At 32.4% G+C, this 18176-nt stretch overlaps 1 long non-coding RNA gene across 1 annotated transcript; it reads left to right on the top strand.

The window, feature by feature from the left end:
* The first annotated feature begins 7248 nt into the window (after nucleotides 1-7248).
* Nucleotides 7249-8855, top strand: LOC133037652 (uncharacterized). The gene is made up of 2 exons (XR_009687714.1): nucleotides 7249-8117; nucleotides 8540-8855. It is a non-coding gene; the product is annotated as an uncharacterized LOC133037652 (long non-coding RNA).
* Nucleotides 8856-18176: the final 9321 nt, after the last annotated feature.

The following is an 18176-nucleotide window of genomic DNA, read 5'->3' as shown; positions in this document are numbered from 1 at the left end:
TATCATTTATACGGAGCTAAGTGTTTTAAGAATAAAATACATTGAAGGTGTAACGGTAATTTAGTCCCTATTCAATGTAGATCATCTATTAGAGGATCATTGATCAAATAGGATTATAACAATGGATAATTAATAGCGTATCCATATTGTGGAACATATAGAGCGTTCTATATAACTGAGAGTGCAATTCCAAGTTATAAGAGTGGATTCAATAAGGAATTAATAAGTTAGGGAATTTACTTGGTAAATTCGGTTTGGCTTATTGGAAGCTCGGTTATATAGGCCCATGGTCCCCATACTAGTTGAGACCATACTGCTTGTAAGACTCAGTTAATTGATTTTAATTAATCAATTATAATTCTAAAGTTAGACTATGTCTAGTTTATGAATTTTCACTAAACAAGGGCAAAATTGTAAGAAAAGAGATTCTAGGTTTTATTTGTTAATTAAGAGACTTTATATGTCTAATTAATAAATATATTAAATGACAATATTATTTAATAATAATTAATTTTTAGTTATTAAATAATTAGAATTAGCATTTAAGTGGTTAAATTGGAAAATTGGCATTTTTGAGAAAATGAGATAGAAAAATGACAAATGGCATAATTGCAAAGTGGGCCCATTATCCATTCCTAGGGCCGGCAACACTAAGCAATTACCATTTATTTTTCTATTATTTTAATGCCAAATAATTCTAACTTTAACCTAAGTGGTTACCTATAAATAGGTAGTGATCGCTTTAGGAAAAAGATGATGCATCTAATTCCTTGAGAGAAAACTTTCTAGCTGCCACTTTCCCTCCTCTTTTCTTCTTCTATTTTTCGAACCTTGAGTGAATGAGTGAGTGCCCACACACATCAAGTGGTATCTCAATCATAGTGTTGAAGATTGTGAAGAATCCAATCAATAAGAAGGAGAATCAGCATCAAAGAAGGAGTGAAAGAGATCCAAGTTCAGATATTGATAATTCTCTGCTACAGAAAGGAATCAAGGGCTAGATATCTGAACGGAAGGAGTCATTATATTCCGCTGCACCCAATGTTTTCTAAACTTTATATGTGTTTATTTCATTGTTTTAGAATTCATATTAGGATGTTAATGAAACATACATGGTAGTAAATCTAGATCCTGGTAAAATATTTCCAACACTAAGTTGTGAAAAACGACATCAGGGTGAGTGTAAAGGAAAAATGTGTTTCCGATGTGGTATAATGGGACATTACAAGAGGGATTGTCCATGATTGTAGGTTGAATGAACATGCTTCCTGTGTGTCTTGGTGGGACATTTTAAGAAAGATTGCCCGTAATTGAAAAAGGAAGAATCAAGAGAAGAGGCAAAACCCGTTCCAGCTTAGGTGTTTGCCATTACTCAAGTGGATGCTACAACCAGTCCTTCTATGGTATTAGGTTAGCTTCCTATCAATGACTTCTATGATACTTTATTGTTTGACTTTGGGGTTACATATTTATATGAGGCATCGAGAGTAATTAATAAATTTTGTGGGCCTTATGAATTTATAGAGTTAAGGTTTGGAACCCTACTACCTAGCAGAAAGTTGATTATCTCCAAAAGTTGGATTAGGTCTATGCCAGTTAGGATTGAAAATGGGAAATTAAGTGTTGACTTAGTGGAGTTAGATTATGACAATCAGTAGTCCCTGAACCATAAGTGGAGAGACTGGGAGCTGTGCAATCCCACATCGCTTGGAGATGGTCAAGTGTGATGATGCTAAGACTGTGTAGTTATGGGAATGCAGAGTAGAAAAGGGCTTAAATGGATTGATTGGTACTACCTATATCAATAAGGCACATCTTGTTTGCCAGTAGCCCATCATGAAAGAACTCCATGGTTAAGTGTGCTTTGCTTGGGGTAATTTTACTATGGGTGACATCCTGGATAGTTTTCCCAGGAAGTGTGCGAGTGAGTACAAAGCACATTAGAAATACTCATGTTGGTTTTTTAGGGTCAATCGTCATTCCAGGAAGCAGTCAGAGTGACATACTCGTGTATAAGAGCCATCATTTCGTGGGTGTAAGGGCCTAATGGAGGCTTGAAGCAAGGACATTACAAAAATTAACTGGGTTTGATATTATACTTGGGATGGACCTCCAGTCAAAGTATTCAATTAACATTGGTTATAAAGAGAGGATTAGAACTTTCAGCCATAGGGTGGAGATCCATTTATTTATGACAATCCATTCATGGTTCTCAAATTCTGATCATATTATTTTTAAAGACTAAAGTTTCACTATAGAATATATGTGTAGGATTTGTTAGTTAATTAACTTTAGTAGACCTGAGACATTTGGGCCTAAGGATGTGAGGGCAGTAAGAGAATTTCTTGATGTTCTTTCCTTAGGAGTTACCGCGATTACTGCCACAACGAGAAATAGATTTCATCATTGACTTTGTACCTAGAGCAGAGCCTGTTTCAAAGGCACTATATAGAATGGTGACTGGCTCGAGCTGAATTAAAGAGCTAAAGATACAACTTTAGAGGATGTTGGACCTAGGGTTTACCCAACCGAGCATATTGCCTTGGGGAGCTCCAATGTTGTTCGTAAAAAAAATGGATATCTTTTAATTTGCTTTGATTACTGGGAATTGAATAAGCTAATAGGAAAACAACAAGTATCCATTGTCTATAATTAATGACTTATTCGATCAACTTAAGGGTAAGATAATATTCTTTAAGATTGACTTGCGATCGGGTTATCATCAACTAAGAATTCAGGCGGAAGACATTTTGAAGACTGCAGTTCGAACTAGATATGGTCATTAAGAATTTTTAGTGATGTCATTTGGATTAACAAATGCTCCAATGACCTTTATGGATCTCATAAATAGAGTGTTCAAGAATTTTCTCGATAACTGCATTATACTGTTTATTGATGACATCCTTGTATACTCTCAGACGGAAGTGGAGCATGACCTGACACTTCAATCAGACTTGTTGGAAAGAATCAGAAGAGTGCAACTGGAAGACTCCAAGTTATTTAAAATTTGACAGGAAGTTTTAACGGGTTGGCTTAAGGACTTTTAAATCTTGAATAATGGAATACAATGCTCGGGCTTGTGTTCCAAGCAGTAATGAGCTCAGAAAAGAAATATTTGACGAGGCTCATTATACGTCTTATTTGTTGCATTCGGACCAAAATGTACCAAGATTTGAAACCCTATTATTGGTGGTGCGAAATGAATAGGGACATAGTTGAATACGTGTCAAAGTGCCTAACTTATCAGCGGATGAAAGCAAACATCAAAAATCGACAGAGTTATTACAATCATTAACACTCCCTGAGTGGAAGTGGGAAGAGATTACAATAGAATTTTTGGTTGGGTTACCTAGAACCACGGGAATGTATGACTCAGTTTGGGTTATAGTGCATCGTTTCACAAAGTCACCACATTTTTTACCGGTAAAAAAAACCTATACCGTGGATCAATATGCAGAGTTGTATGTGAAGGAGATAGTTCATCTCCATGGAACTCCAAAATCCATTGTTTTAGATAGGGATTCAAAGTTTACATTGAAATTCTGGGTAAGTCTTTAGAGAGCTTTGGGTACGAAGCTGAAGTTCAGTACAACCTTTCATCCTCAAACTGACGCGCAGTCAGATTGAACAATAAAAAGATTAGAAGACTTATTATGAGCCTGTGTCATAGACTTTGAAGGTTCATGGAGTAAATACTTACCTTAGAATTTTCTTACAATAACAACTATCAAAGTTGTAATATCCCATAAACTTAATTATGAATAATTAGGGTTTACTATATATTACAGATTAATTAGGTAGTAATGAGTAGGATTATGATCCTGCTAACTTAATTTAGCATAAATTATTAATTTCGCTATAAGTGGATAAATAAGCGTAATTTATTAATTTTGGAGATTTATTTAGAATGTATTGTGATATAAAAATATTTTCAAGTTCAGCAACCCTAGAGACCCGATTTGAGGCCAAAAATGTCACAATGTTTTTAGTTAGAAATATTTACGGGATTATTGAGATAAGTTAATTTTAAAAATACTAAGGTATTTTGGGGTACTCAGAGTTGACCAAATACTCTAAGAATAGAAATTTCTTAATAGCTAAGGAATGATAAAATAATATTTTGTTATTGTAATTATTATTATTATTATTATTATTATTATTATTATTATTATTATTATTATTATTATAGTTGCTGATGTTGTTTATATATATATTAAAAGAAAAGTTTATATATCTACATGTATGTTGATAAGAACAAAAAAAAGTAAAGTAAAACCTCTCATTCTATCTTTCTCTTGAGCAAACATGAACTATCACCACACCATTTTTTTAACATATTATAGAGCAAAAACATTATGTGTTGGACTTAGATTTCAGCTGGAATCCATAGTAGCAAATGGAAAAGAATAAAGGTAAGCTCATCCTTAGTTTTCTTTAAGTTTTGAAAGGATGAAGTTTGGTTCTAAGTGAGAGTTTGTTGAATTGGTTGCTGTAGGATTAAAACTTGGATAGGGAAATGCTTTTGGGTTGGAATAGGATTCATTTGACGGTTTTAATGCCTAGTTAGTGGCTGTGGTAGGGCTGAAAAGAAGCTTAAGTTTTTAAAACTCAAGCTTGGAGCTCCAATGGTGGATTTGTGATCTTGATTCCGTTTTGATTTCTGTAATGTAGAGAATATTTTACGGATGTTATATAATTGTTCTTTGAAGTTTGGAATGATTTGGTTAGATTGGAGCTAGTTTGGAGGGTTTAAAGTTGAGAAAAATCATGTTCCTGGCTGTTCAGAGCTAGAATCGTGGATGGTTCCAGCCAGAATACTATTTCTTCAGTTTTTGGAAAAACTAAATTTTGTATTTTGGCCATAACTTTGCACTCGAGTATCTATTTTGGACATTCTTTATACCATTTCAAAGCTTGCAATGAGCTCTATCATATGGTGTATATTTTAGAGCCAAAATATAAATTTTATTTTAGTGTATTTTTATTACGAGGTTTGGTAGAAAACCCTAGGTTGTCATTTGTAGCTGTTAAGTAGTATTTTGGGATAAATACTTATTGGTTTACTGTTGTTGTGACATAAGACCGAGATCATCGGGATAATTCTCCACTTAGGTTAGCCAACATGTACAAAGTTGGATTAAAGGTTAGAAAAGTATATTATACTACATAGTACGTTGTATTGTAATACACTTAATATTGTTATGAATTGATTAATATTGAGATTGAGCTATGCTTAATATTGTTATATAATGAAAAGATTAATTGGTTAAGCAATGATAATATAATGATACTATGAATATGATATACGAGCTCAGCTAATTAGGTGCTACGATACTCTTGACGATGTACCGGGTGTAGGTATAGGCGTCAGTGACATATGAGTACCAAGCGTAGGTATGTACGGGCTCACCTGATTAGGTGATACAATTATGTGATATGTGTGTGCTAGGCTATGGCACAGACTTGCCTGATTAGGCAGTGCAATACAGGATTACCAGATTAAAGCATCGACTTGTTTGATTAGGCAATGTGATGTAATGAAGATGGTTACTTTATGAGGTAACATATATATAATATATTATTAAATGAATATTATTTATATAATTGGTATAATGGTTTTGTATTACTGGATATCTATATACTTATGCTTATTCGTGGCAGATGCCAATAGTGATTTGGATTTCATCTTATGAGAAATGCGTGATGGTTTGATTCTAATTGAGTATAAATGATAATATTCGAATAATAAAATATATAATTATTATTATTTCTTTTCTCGTTGAGTCCTTGTGACTCACGGGTGCTTTGTAGTGCAGGTAAGGGCAAGGAAAGGTTAGAGCTGTCATGAGCTGATTACCTTCTCCAGTAATGTACATATTGACCTCACGAGTTGTATGAGTTCTTTTGGGCTTTATTTACTATGTATTTTAGTTTTATGTTTTTAGGTATCATCGTATATAGTTCTTTTGTAAAGCTTTTAATAATAGGGATCCTCAGAACACGCTTTTTTTATGTCATTATAATGTCCTTTTTAGTGTTTTATTTTAGTAAAGTTTTTAATATAATCGCAGTTTTTAATAATTAATTAATCTATTAGTGTTAAACTAGTTTATAAAATCACAAATGTGGTGTCCCTATAGATTAGGACGTTAAGAAAGTACAATAAGGATGGTTCCCTACAAAATGTTGTATGGTAGGAAAAGTCGATCCTCAATTCATTGGGAAGATACTGGAGAAAGGAAGTATTTTGGTCCAGAGTTAGTTCAAAGGACGAATGAGGCAATAGACAAGATCAAGCCTCGGATGCTTGCTTCGCAAAGCAGGCAAAAAAGTTACGCTGCTTCGAAGCATAGAGACATTGCATTTCAGGTAGGAGAACATGTTTTCATGTGAGTTTCACCAGTGAAAAGTATCAGGCGCCTTTGGAAAGAGGGGAAAGTTAGGCTCTTGGTTTATAGGGCCATTTGAGATACTCAAGAAGGTCAGGCAGGTAGTGTAAAGGCTAGCCTTAACACCAGAGTTGTCGCTGTTCATAATGTATTTCATATTTCAATGATGAGGAAATATGTGTCAAACCCAACTCATATCTTGAGCTATGAAGCTCTAGAACAACAATGCGACTTATCCTATGAGGAACAACCAGTGCAAATTCTCGATAAGAAAGAGAAAGTTCTTCGAAAGAAGACCATAACTTTGGTGAAAGTACTCTGAAAGAATAGCAGGGTGGAGGAAGCCACCTGGGAACTAGAGTCCAGCATGAGGACTCAATATCCAGAGTTATTCAGGTTAGATTTTGAGGACAAAATGCTTTTAAAGGGGGGTAATTGTAACGATCGCATGACTAGATTATGAATTAGTAAAGGTGATTAGCATTAATTATTGATATTCAATGATTATGCATGAGTTTATATTTATTGTGGATTCAATTTTTAGAAATGGGCATTAGAGTTAATTTTTCAATTCTGGAGATTTTATTAAACTCTAACATTATTATTTATGTTATATGCAAAATTTATAATATTTATATTTTTTGCTCGACGATGATGGAAAATGCAACGCATGGCCAATTTAGTCGCATTGGCTGGTTTAAAACCGTTTTTTTAGCGAGATATTCATAACTTGATATTTTGAATACTGAAGTTAGGTGGAGTTATAGTTTTTTGGACCATTTTACCTCTAAGCCATTTATTTAGCTATTTTTATGGGAAGGAAAGTGGACATTTTGACATTGGAGGATTAGGTGGGTTAACCACCTTGTGAGAGCTAGCCATAATGGGTTAGGATAATGCTGAATTATCCTTGCATTTTGTGAATTAAGGAAAAAAAACATAAAATTTGATAAGAAAATCATTTTTGCTCCTCTCTCTCTTTTCGGTCAAGAACACCGGCAGCAAACCTAGCTTGATAATTTGATTTCTCTGTGATTTCTTAAAGTTAATCCAAAGGTAGGAACCCTAGAACCTATATCGTTATATTTTAATGACCTTTCTTTAGTTTTGAGCATGCAAAGTGTAGAACTAGGCTCTGTCTGAACCCTAGGAGTTAGGGGATGCTTTCTGAAGTTAAGTTAAGTTGTTTTAGGTTTAATTGGGTTAGAATTAAGGGATGGTTATGATTTTGAGAAAGTTTGAGTTCAAAAACTCAAACTTGGCTCAACAATAGTGGATTGTGTATTTGGGTGCTATTTTCATTTCTATCACTTAGAAATGGTTTATTTTGTTGAGTATATGTGTTCTAGAGCTCATGGTAAAGTTTGGGGTGGTTTTAGGTCCAATTGGCGATTTCTTATTTTTCTGCACAGAAAAATGGCAGTCTGTTTCTGCAGAAACAACCTACCATTTTTACTGCTACAGATCCAGAAAAATGACCTGCTGTTTTTTAGAAAATGGCCTATCTTTTTTCTGGCAATTTCCCCTTTCGTTGTTTTTCTCGTGTTTCCTCGATATTTATGGCTTTGGCATGCGATTTATTGATAGGGAAACTTTTAGTTTTGAGTTTAGATCCCCAAAAAGGCTTTAGAATGTTGTTTACTGTTTAATGTGATTGTGACATAGGGCCTCTGTTTAGCACAGGACTTCCCATTCAGGTCGACTGACACACTTGAATTCCAAAACAAGGTAAGACTAGCATAGAACTTATTTATATATGAATATGTGTATGTGTAATATATGGATACTAATTGTGATTTGTATACTACCAAAACTAGTACGGTAGCAGTACTAAGTGCATTGGTACAATATATGATGTTTTAGAAGGGTACAATCCGGTGTTACCAACACTAGTACGGTTAAGTATGTAGTGCATGTGGTACAACACTCAGTAGTACTTGGGGTACATTTCAACCCTACCAAAACTGGTACGAGGTGAGTACTTAATGCATGGGGTACAGAGGTCATACTTTTGTTAAGAACGTTCTTAATCATCTGTTAAGCCTTGTGGATACGTGTATGGGTGCCTAAATACAAGTCGGTAATATATTGTATGTTATATGCTTTTCTTACTGAGTCTGTTGACTCACAGATATTGCTTCCATGTGTAGGTAAAGGGAAGGCTAAAGCTGAACAATAGTGAGTTCTGAGCTTGACGATGATTTTACATGTCGAGACGGTGCGACCTGGAGAGTTCGGTCTCGGGACGACTTGAGCTTCATTTTGTGGTTGTTGTGTGACATGTCTATAAAAGCTATTTGGGATTTAAATTTTGAAAACGGGATCCTGGTTTTGTATATAAATATATGTATATGTTTATAAAAGTTTAAAGTTAAATCAAAATTTTAATTTATCACGATTTTTGAGAAAAACCTTTGATTAGCGAAGGTGTGCACTGCAATTAAAAAGTCACTATAGCGTGTCTAATCAGTAGGACTTTACATGTATCACCCATCCGATCATCTTTGTGGTCGAGTAAGCCCACGTGGGACCAAGAAGATCCCACTCAAACTTGGGGGCACATGTTATCCAAATTTTACACAAGATGATGTGGCATCTATCTAGGTGACACGTGGAGCAAATTTCATAACCTGGATGAATAATTTCTCTCCTAATAAGTCATATAGGGAGATTTAAAACTCAAGGTCATAAATAAGAGTCGTGGCATCCGAGAAGAGTACCCGAAGACATCCGACCAGCTTCCATCAAGTAGGTAGCTCGTATGCACCAACCAGGGAAGATGAGTTAAATTTTTTTAGAGATATATCTTATATATCTTCATACTTGAAAGATACAATGCTATCATTAAATTTATGGGATAGATTCGTATCATTAAAGAAGAAAGGAAACCTGCCTAGTTTCCTTTTTCGCTTATTCTAATTATAGAAAGTGAAAAGATTTCCCATTTTATTTCTTATTGATTTTGGGAAGCCGATTTGATGAAATTAATTCCTATAAATATTGGACTCCTCTCACTATTGAGGGACATGAATTTCATTCGTAGATAATACTCAAGAGAGAAATCTAGATTTGTAAGTAAATTACTCAGATCTTTAGAGAATTCCTTAGAGTTTTAGAGAGAGATCAATGCTTTTTTCCTTCTCAACTCACAAGTCAATACAAGTAAAATGAGAGTAGCCTATACTACCATCACGCCGAACCCCTATAACAATCCTGGTATTTTCTTTACTTTATCCTTATTATTATTATTTAATTATTCTTAATCGCTTAAACTTGCCTAACTATCGGTTGCTAAAAGCTAGATCAATAAATAACATTCATTAAAAAATTAGTGGGGAAAGTATTCCATTTCTTTTTTCTCTTATTTAATCAAGTTCTCCCTTTCCTAAAGTAGGAAGACATGGTCCCCTACCTAAAACTCTATGTCTCTGGGCTTTGAATCTGCATAACTTTTTTTGCCTAGTTTGAGAAGCAAGCATCCGAGGCTTGATCTGTTTTTATAACATCACTGGTCCTCTGAACTTATTCAGGACTCAAATACTTTTTTCCCCAGTTTCATCCCAGTGAATCAGAAAATGAAATTTCCTACCATACAACATCTCATAGGGAGTCATCGTTATTTTACTCTGATAACTGTTATTATAGGAATTTTAATAAATTAAGTTAATAAATATAGGGGAATCATTACCTTATTCTTATTGTTTGTTGGTAAACATGCCATTAAGATAATACATGATGTATGTAAGATAGTTAAAGAAGAAAAATATATGAATGTTAAGAAAATATAATATTAAATTTGTAATTAAAGTTGTTGGGATTATGGGCATTTGATTAAATTTTTTTATTATTATTTAGTTATAAAGTGTGATATACTTTTTTTAGCAAGGGCTTTAGCCTACTCTTAAATTATGTTAGAATGGCCTATGAAAATAATCACAATTCTTAAATCATAAAAACTTTGCAAGCTTTTTGATTATTCATACTAACTAGTTGATTAGTATTTCATTCAATAAATAATAATAATAATAATAATAATAATAATAATAATAATAATAATAATAATAATAATAATAATAATAATAATAATAATAATAATAATAATAATATTATCAAATTGCAGCTCGATAGTCGATACCTAAAAAAAATGAGGTACTAATTTGGAGTGAAAAAGTCAAATAGAAAAAAGTTTGATGATGAAAATTTATGTGTGTAAATAGCAGAATTTTTATAATTTTCTCTCCCTCATTCTTTTAATGTCAGCCACGGTTTATAAGGGAGTTGAAGTTTGGATATTGAAGATATTTTTGTTTTCATCATGAATCGTGATGAATGGACGGCTTTGAACGACTCGTTTGATTACGTTGGTAGTGATGAGGATGCTTTAGAAGGTGATCTTGAAGCAACCTTCATTGATGTTGGTAAAGATAGTTTCGCTAAAATTTTTGTGGGGAGATTGATCTTTTATAAAGTTGTTTCGGGAGAACACATGACTCAAAGCATTGAGAGTTTTTTTTTAAAAAATTAATGGCTCAGTGACTGTCAAGGCAGTTGAAAATAAGACATTCTTGTTTTTATTTTTGCATCTAAACAATAAACGTAAGTGCTTTGGTGGTGGTCTTTGATTATTGGTGCAACAATTATTGGCCCTTGAAGTTCCTATAGGGGTTGGTGACTATCATAATTTGGCCTTTGATAGGGTAAAATTATAGATTCTAATCCATCTTGTGCTGATTTCATGTATGACTGTGAATAGGGTAAGTGAGTTAGAAGAGCTTCTTGTACCAGTGACTAAAGTCGGTGAAAATTCTTCCAATGATTGCCTAGGAATATGTTTATGTGTTCAGGTTAGAATCGATATCACTGAAACCATACTTAAACTTATGAAAGTTAGCTTGATTAAATGAAAGGAAAAATCAAAGTTCCCTCTTAAATATAAACGACTTCCGGAGCTTTGTTTTTGTTTTGGTATAATTAGCTATCTGTTGTAGGAATGTGGTATGGTGCAGACAACCAAACTGAGAGGCCACAAGTGGAAATACAATGATTTCATTCGAGGAGACCCTATCCATAAGTCTTTTTTCTCATCGAAAAGGTGTCACAAGGATGTTGGAAGGCCACCTCGTACTAGTAATATGGTGCAAGGTGGTACGTTGGGGAAGGACATCAGACTTATGGCATGGAACACAGCGGCAGAGATGGTCAGTGCTTACTTTCTCGGACGATAATAAAGTTTCATACAGGAAGGTCATTAATGCAAAATTTCCATATGGTGCATTAAAGTCTCCTTCCATTTTGGTAGGTGATCAAAATAATAAAGGAAAAAATATTGATGAGATTCATGACTTATCTAATTTAGTGATCAAATTGGACAATCAAAATAATGAAAAGTTTCATATTTCCAATAATGGAAAAAATGACAACTCTCGATTGATTTAAAAGATATTTTTTCCTCTAATTTGAGTACACCCTTAATTTTAGATTAAAACTTATCTATCCTTGGAAATTTTGTCACACACTATGCATCAATAAGGAATTTGTATCTTCTTTATCGGATGGTGGAGATTTTAATGGAAAAAGTTGTATTTTTGAAAACTATTGGGCCAAAAAATGATGAAATGAATGTTTTTGGGTCTATCACCTCCTAGGGTCGTGTACTACAACTTAAAATCATATGATGCATGGGGAGCCATCATTTTCACCGTATGCGCATGGGAGAGGTTTGGCTAAACTCTCCACAATAACCATGCAAGGATGTTTAGGAAAAAAATATGGTACCATCCACCTGTGTTGGGAGTTAAATGATGAATTTTTTCAACGTTCGTAGGAAGTAGGGTGGCTGTGAATGAAAAAAAATGAGGATAAGGGGAAGATGGTGGTTATGCAGGAGATGGGCGACGAGATAAAATAGAGAGGGAGGGAAAAAATTTGGGTAAGGAGGGTTTTGTTTCGTCAATCTCTTCTTTGAAATTTTCCAAATGGAAGGCGAGGGAGGTTTGTTTGAGTTAGGATGAGAAGGTTGTGGGGCTAGAACTTGCAAGGGAAGAGGGTGTGATGGTTAGTGATGGTGGTTTGGAAGTAATGGTGGATAAGAATATTAGTGTTCTCTCATGTCACCCGTTGAGATGAAAAATGATGATGATGTGACTTCTGTTGACTTAGTTGTGCCTGCTTTGCAGAGCTGCCTCTCTTTATGAATGTGCTTGCGTGGAGTGTCCAAGGCGTGGGAAATGATAGGATGTTTGAGCTCTACATGCCAATATTCGGGAAGTTGATCCCGACATTATGTTTTATCTGAAACTCTTTGTACAGTCTTTGAGAGTTTTTTTGAATTTGTTTTAGAAGTTAGTAGGGGAGAAAGTTGGTCATAGAGTTGGTTTGTGTTTATTTTAGAAATAATATTTTAACGTTACTTTACTCAGGTTTTCTTGAGACCATATTAATGTGCTAGTTTACAAGATGGGATTGGTTCCTTGGCATTTTACAAAGGTGTATGGACATCTTGACTCTTCGTTACATATCAAATTCTAAAATCTCTTTCGCCATATTGCTCATAATAACATGTTTCCTTGGCTGTGTAGGGGTGATTGGAATGAAATTTTGGCTAACTCTAAAAAGGATTAAGGTTCGGGAAAACCCAATTATTTGCTAATTTTTTTTGAAAAGCTCTTCAAGATTGTCTCCAACTTGATCTGGGTTTGGAGGGTCCTAAGTTCACCTAGTGCAATAAACAGTGATATTCTTCCTTTGTTTAGTGACATCTTGATAGGTTTGTGTGCAATTCTTTTGGGCTTAACTTATATCTGAATACTTTTTTTTCTCTCATTTATCCTTCAAAGGTTTGGATCATAGGCCAATTATGCTATCTTCTATTCTTGTTCATCGGAATCATGGCAACCATGTGGCTTATTCTCGTTTCCACAATAAAAAGCCTTAGACTGATGAGGAAGATCGTGTGGAAATTGTAATGTCTAACTTAATATTCTTGATGTGGGTGAGAAATTGAATGTCTAGAATAAGAAAATTCAGAAAAGATACTACACTGCCATTAATAAAAAGCTTAAACAATTCGTTATTATGAATACTAATCTTGACAGTGTTATTTGTGAGGAGCTTCGTAAGATTCAAAAGGAGCTTGATGTTCTTCATGAGAAGGAAGAGAAATACCGGTCTTCCAGGGAAAAGAATGATTGGCTCAAGTTAGGTGACAAGAATTCTACGTACTTCCACAAGTGCTCTTCTAGTAGGCGTGCCAAAAATAAAATTCTAAATCTTTGAAATGAAGAAGGGATTGAGGTGTCAGGATAAGAGGAAATTGGGGTTATTTTTCAAGATTATTTTTCTACTCTGTTCACTTTTAACCAACCTCAAATGATGCTTTTTCCAAGATCATAACTCAGTTCCTATGAATATTTCTAATGCTTTGGATGATAGGTTGATTCGAGAGTTTCATGTTAATGACATTAAAGAAGCTCTCTTTAAATGGACCATTTGAAGAGCCCAGGTGAAGATGGTCTTACGACTGGTTTTTATTAAGAGAATCCAGATAATATGGTGTTTGACATCATTTCATTTGCCTTGGCCTTCCTGAATGAGGTCTTTGTTGGGTTTTATGCCCTAAATAAAACTCATTTCATATAATCAGATTTACTTATTAATAAAGATTAGAAATAACATTTTATGTTGCATGGTTCACATGATTTATTTCATGATTATATGTATATAATGTATGAATTCTTTTTAAGTCCACAACATATGAGTTTGTTAAAGATTATAGTGTTGTCAACACAGTGGAATATAATCTTTATTATATGTTCAAAAGTTTATTCCCTGATTTGTTAGAACACTGGATTTAGACTGACATGGTATAATCAGCGATAGGTATTCTTACACCTTGGAAAAGTGTTATGTCCTTTCCAGGACATTGGCAAAGTTTACCAGTATCGGATGTATGGAGCATACATCGGAAGGGACCGATATTGAACTTTGATTAGATATGTTAAAACTTACCGTAATATCTATTCAATTCAATATCAACTGTTGATCCTAGATCACATGATCGAAATCCTGATATGGTTAGGCTCAATTTCAAGAGTGTTACTCGTGTTCTTTGATTTGTTAGTTAAGCCTTCTTCTGTATCAGGGTGATACGTACATTTTGGGAACACGGTAATGCAATTGAGTGGGGGAGCGCTAACATAAATATGGAATCTATAGCTTCTATTTGGCAAATAGAAGTAAAGGATGATTTCCTTCGAGCTTAACCAAACGAATATAAATGGTGGAGATCTCATTTCACTTAGGTGAAATATCATTTATACAGGGTTAAGTGTTTTAAGGATAAAATACATTGTAGGGTGTTACGGTAATTTAATCCTGTACAGTGTAAATCATCTATATAGAGGATCATTGATCACATTAGGGTTATAACAATGGATAACTAATGACGTGTCTATATCGTGGAACATATAGAGCGTTTACATATATTTGAGAGTGCAATTCCAAGTTCTAAGTGTGGATTCAATGAGGAATTAATAAGTTAGGGAATTTACTTGGTAAATTCGGTTCGACTTATTGGAAGCTCGGTTATATAGACCCATGGTCCCCATACTAGTTGAGGCCATACTGCTTGTAAGACTCAGTTAATTGATTTTAATTAATCAATTATAATTCTAAAAGTTAGACTATGTCTACTTTATGAATTCTCACAGTTTAAGGATGAAATCGTAAAGAAAAGGGTTTCTAGGTTTAATTATTAATTAAGAGACTTTGTATGTCTAATTAATAATTATTTTAAATGACAATATTATTTAATAATCTATTTTAGTTATTAAATAATTAGTTTTGACATTTAAATGATTGGAATTGGAAAAATGGCATTTTTGGAGAAATTGAAATAAAATTGAGGAAACTGCAAAATCCAAGTGAGGCCCATTTCCCTTTATGGCCGTGCACTCCCTTTGTGTTTCCCAATTATTATTTTTATTTTTTAATTGCCATGTAATTGCTAATCAAAGCCTAGCAAAAATAGGAAAGTGGTGGATCACACTAAATAAGGCAGTTGATTGATTACACAGTAATTAAGGAAACTGTTTTATTTGGAAAGTTGTGCTCTCCCTTCTCCCTATATATAGCAGCCCTTGTTCTCTTCTCTTGCACATCATATGGAGGAAAAGCCACGAAATTGAGAGAGAAAAATAGAGAGAAATTGAGATGAGTAGTGCCCACACACATCAAGTGGTATCTCAATCATAGTATGGAAGACTATGGAATTTCTGCATCAAAGAAGGAGAAAAGAAGATCCAGGTTCAGATCTTGGTGATGCTCTGCTACAGAAAGGAATCAAGGGCTAGAGATCTGAACGGAAGGAGTCATATTATTCCGCTGCACCCACTGTAAGGTTTCCTAACTTTATATGTGTTTATTTTCATTGTTCCGCGCGCGTAGGAGGCTGCGTGCAGCCTTCCTGGGCTGCACGTGCAGCCTCCTGGGCAGTTTCCCAAAAATTGCATTTTTTTGAGGTTTTTCCCCAAAAAATTCAATTTTTTCATGGGATTGTTTCCCAAAATTTATTTTTTCAATTTTAAATATTTCTAAATTGAAATGTTTCCAATTTTAAATATTTTCAATTTGGAATTTTTCCAATTTTAAATATTTCTATTTTGGACTGTTTCCAATTTTTAAATATTTCCTATTATGGTCAGATTTAAAAATTTGTTAACTTCTTTAATATTTATTTATTATTTAATTATAAGATTAGATATTTTGATATTTAAGATATTTTAAATTAAAAGATAACTTTGTCTTTTTATTTAAAATATTATATTAAAATTATCTTATATGACAAATTAAATAATTAATAAATTTAAAATTAACATAGATATTTTTATAGATATACTTACCATAATGTTTTTCAAATTCAAAAATTTGTTATTTTGTTAAATATTTAATTATTTATAAATTATAAGTATAAAAATGATATTTTTTCTATATATATCATTTTTTTCTTATCAGAAATTTATAAATCATATCTTAAATATTTAAATAACATAGATATTTTTGTAGAGATTTGAATATTGCTTAATTTGAGATATTTTGACATATAATTATGGTAATTATTATTTAACCAAATCTATTTTAAAATTTGTTTATTTTATTAAATTATAAGATCTGAAAGTGATATTGGAGATTCTTTCCTTTTAAATCATTGATCTTATTAGATATTTAATTTTATTTGATTCAAATAAACCTAGATATTTTAAAATTAGTTTCCTTTATTTGGTTAGTTTAAGAATAATAATTTAATTATATTAATATCTTGTTTTCACATCTGTTACATGGACAATGTTTGTTTATTAATATTGTTTATTCAAAACTTTTTAACAAACCTATTATTTATCTGATCTAAATTGATATGATTAATTTGTTGACAGATCATGATCCAATGATCTGATTTTAATCATAGTCCAATTGACGATAGATCTTATAAATAATTTGTAACAGGTAAATTTTGTACTTCTTTCATCTGTGTAAACCTAGTAACATGATAGGGTCCATCCAAATCATTTGACCTGTGTGAGCCTATATGTTTCCTTTTCGGCTTAGATGCATATAGGAAGCCCATTTAAGTTTTTACTAAGTAAATGGACTAGGTTGCTAAAATAAATTTTGACATAAGGAAATTTATTTAGGCCCAATTAGATTTGGGCTTATTCAATGAATAACAATTGTTTATTTTAAGGTTAAATTCCTCTCTTTTGGGCCTTGTGTGAGAGTTGGGGGCCATAGAAGTGGGTACGACATACTGAACCCAAACTCTCCCCTCACATGAACTACCCCAATTGTGAAGGCCCATTTGCCTTATTTAAATAATTGTATTAGGTTAATTATATTAGTCTAACCTAATTAAAATTGAATTAGCAACATAATTAACTTTTAAAATATATGAAATTTATTTTTCATTGTAATATTTTAAAGTTAATTTTAGAAAAACACTTAGTCAATGATATATTCTAGATAGTTATTTCTAGTACTAGTTATTATTTCTAATATTAAGTAGAAAAATATCATTGATTGTGAAATTAATTGGCTCATAATTAATTTTGGTACAAACTAAGTTTAGAATATTTTCCTAGTATTAAACTAGAATTAATAATTAAGTTTCCTCTTTACTTAATTATTTGATTCTTGAATTTAATACATTTAATTAAATTGAAAATTTCCATATTTAAGTTGATTTTCATCATGATACTTAAATATTGTTATTTTCATGTTATTTAATTAAAGTTGAAAATTATTTTAAGTTTGGAATCTTATTTCAGAATAACTTAAGTTTGAATAATTTTCAGAATATATTTTATTTTATTTTATTAATCATTTCCCAATTTTCGAAATTACATTTCTTTAATGTAGAAATTTCGAATTTTATTTGAAAAATAGATTAAAGTTGAAAATTATTTATTTAATTTTGGACCAACTTAAATCATTGATTTTTTCATTTAATGATTAATTAAAATAAATGAACTAAAATATATTATAATTAGAAATTGGATTAATTAGTTTATGAAAGTCTAGATAGATATTATCTGTTTTGCTTGAAGTATTTTTCTAGTGTATTTAATTAAATAGAAAATTAATATTTAAGTTGATTTTTTTTAATCATGATACTTAAATATTTCAAATTTTTCTTAGATATTTAATTAAATAGGGAAATTATATTTTTTGTTGAAAATTAATTTTTATTAATTTTGGGCCAACATAAAATTAGAATAATTTTCCAGGATTTATTTT

The sequence above is a fragment of the Cannabis sativa genome, chromosome 5, assembly GCF_029168945.1.
Source record: "Cannabis sativa cultivar Pink pepper isolate KNU-18-1 chromosome 5, ASM2916894v1, whole genome shotgun sequence".
Lineage (NCBI taxonomy): Eukaryota > Viridiplantae > Streptophyta > Magnoliopsida > Rosales > Cannabaceae > Cannabis > Cannabis sativa.
Note: the sequence above shows the minus strand (reverse complement) of the source record. Positions and strands in the feature narration are given on the sequence as shown.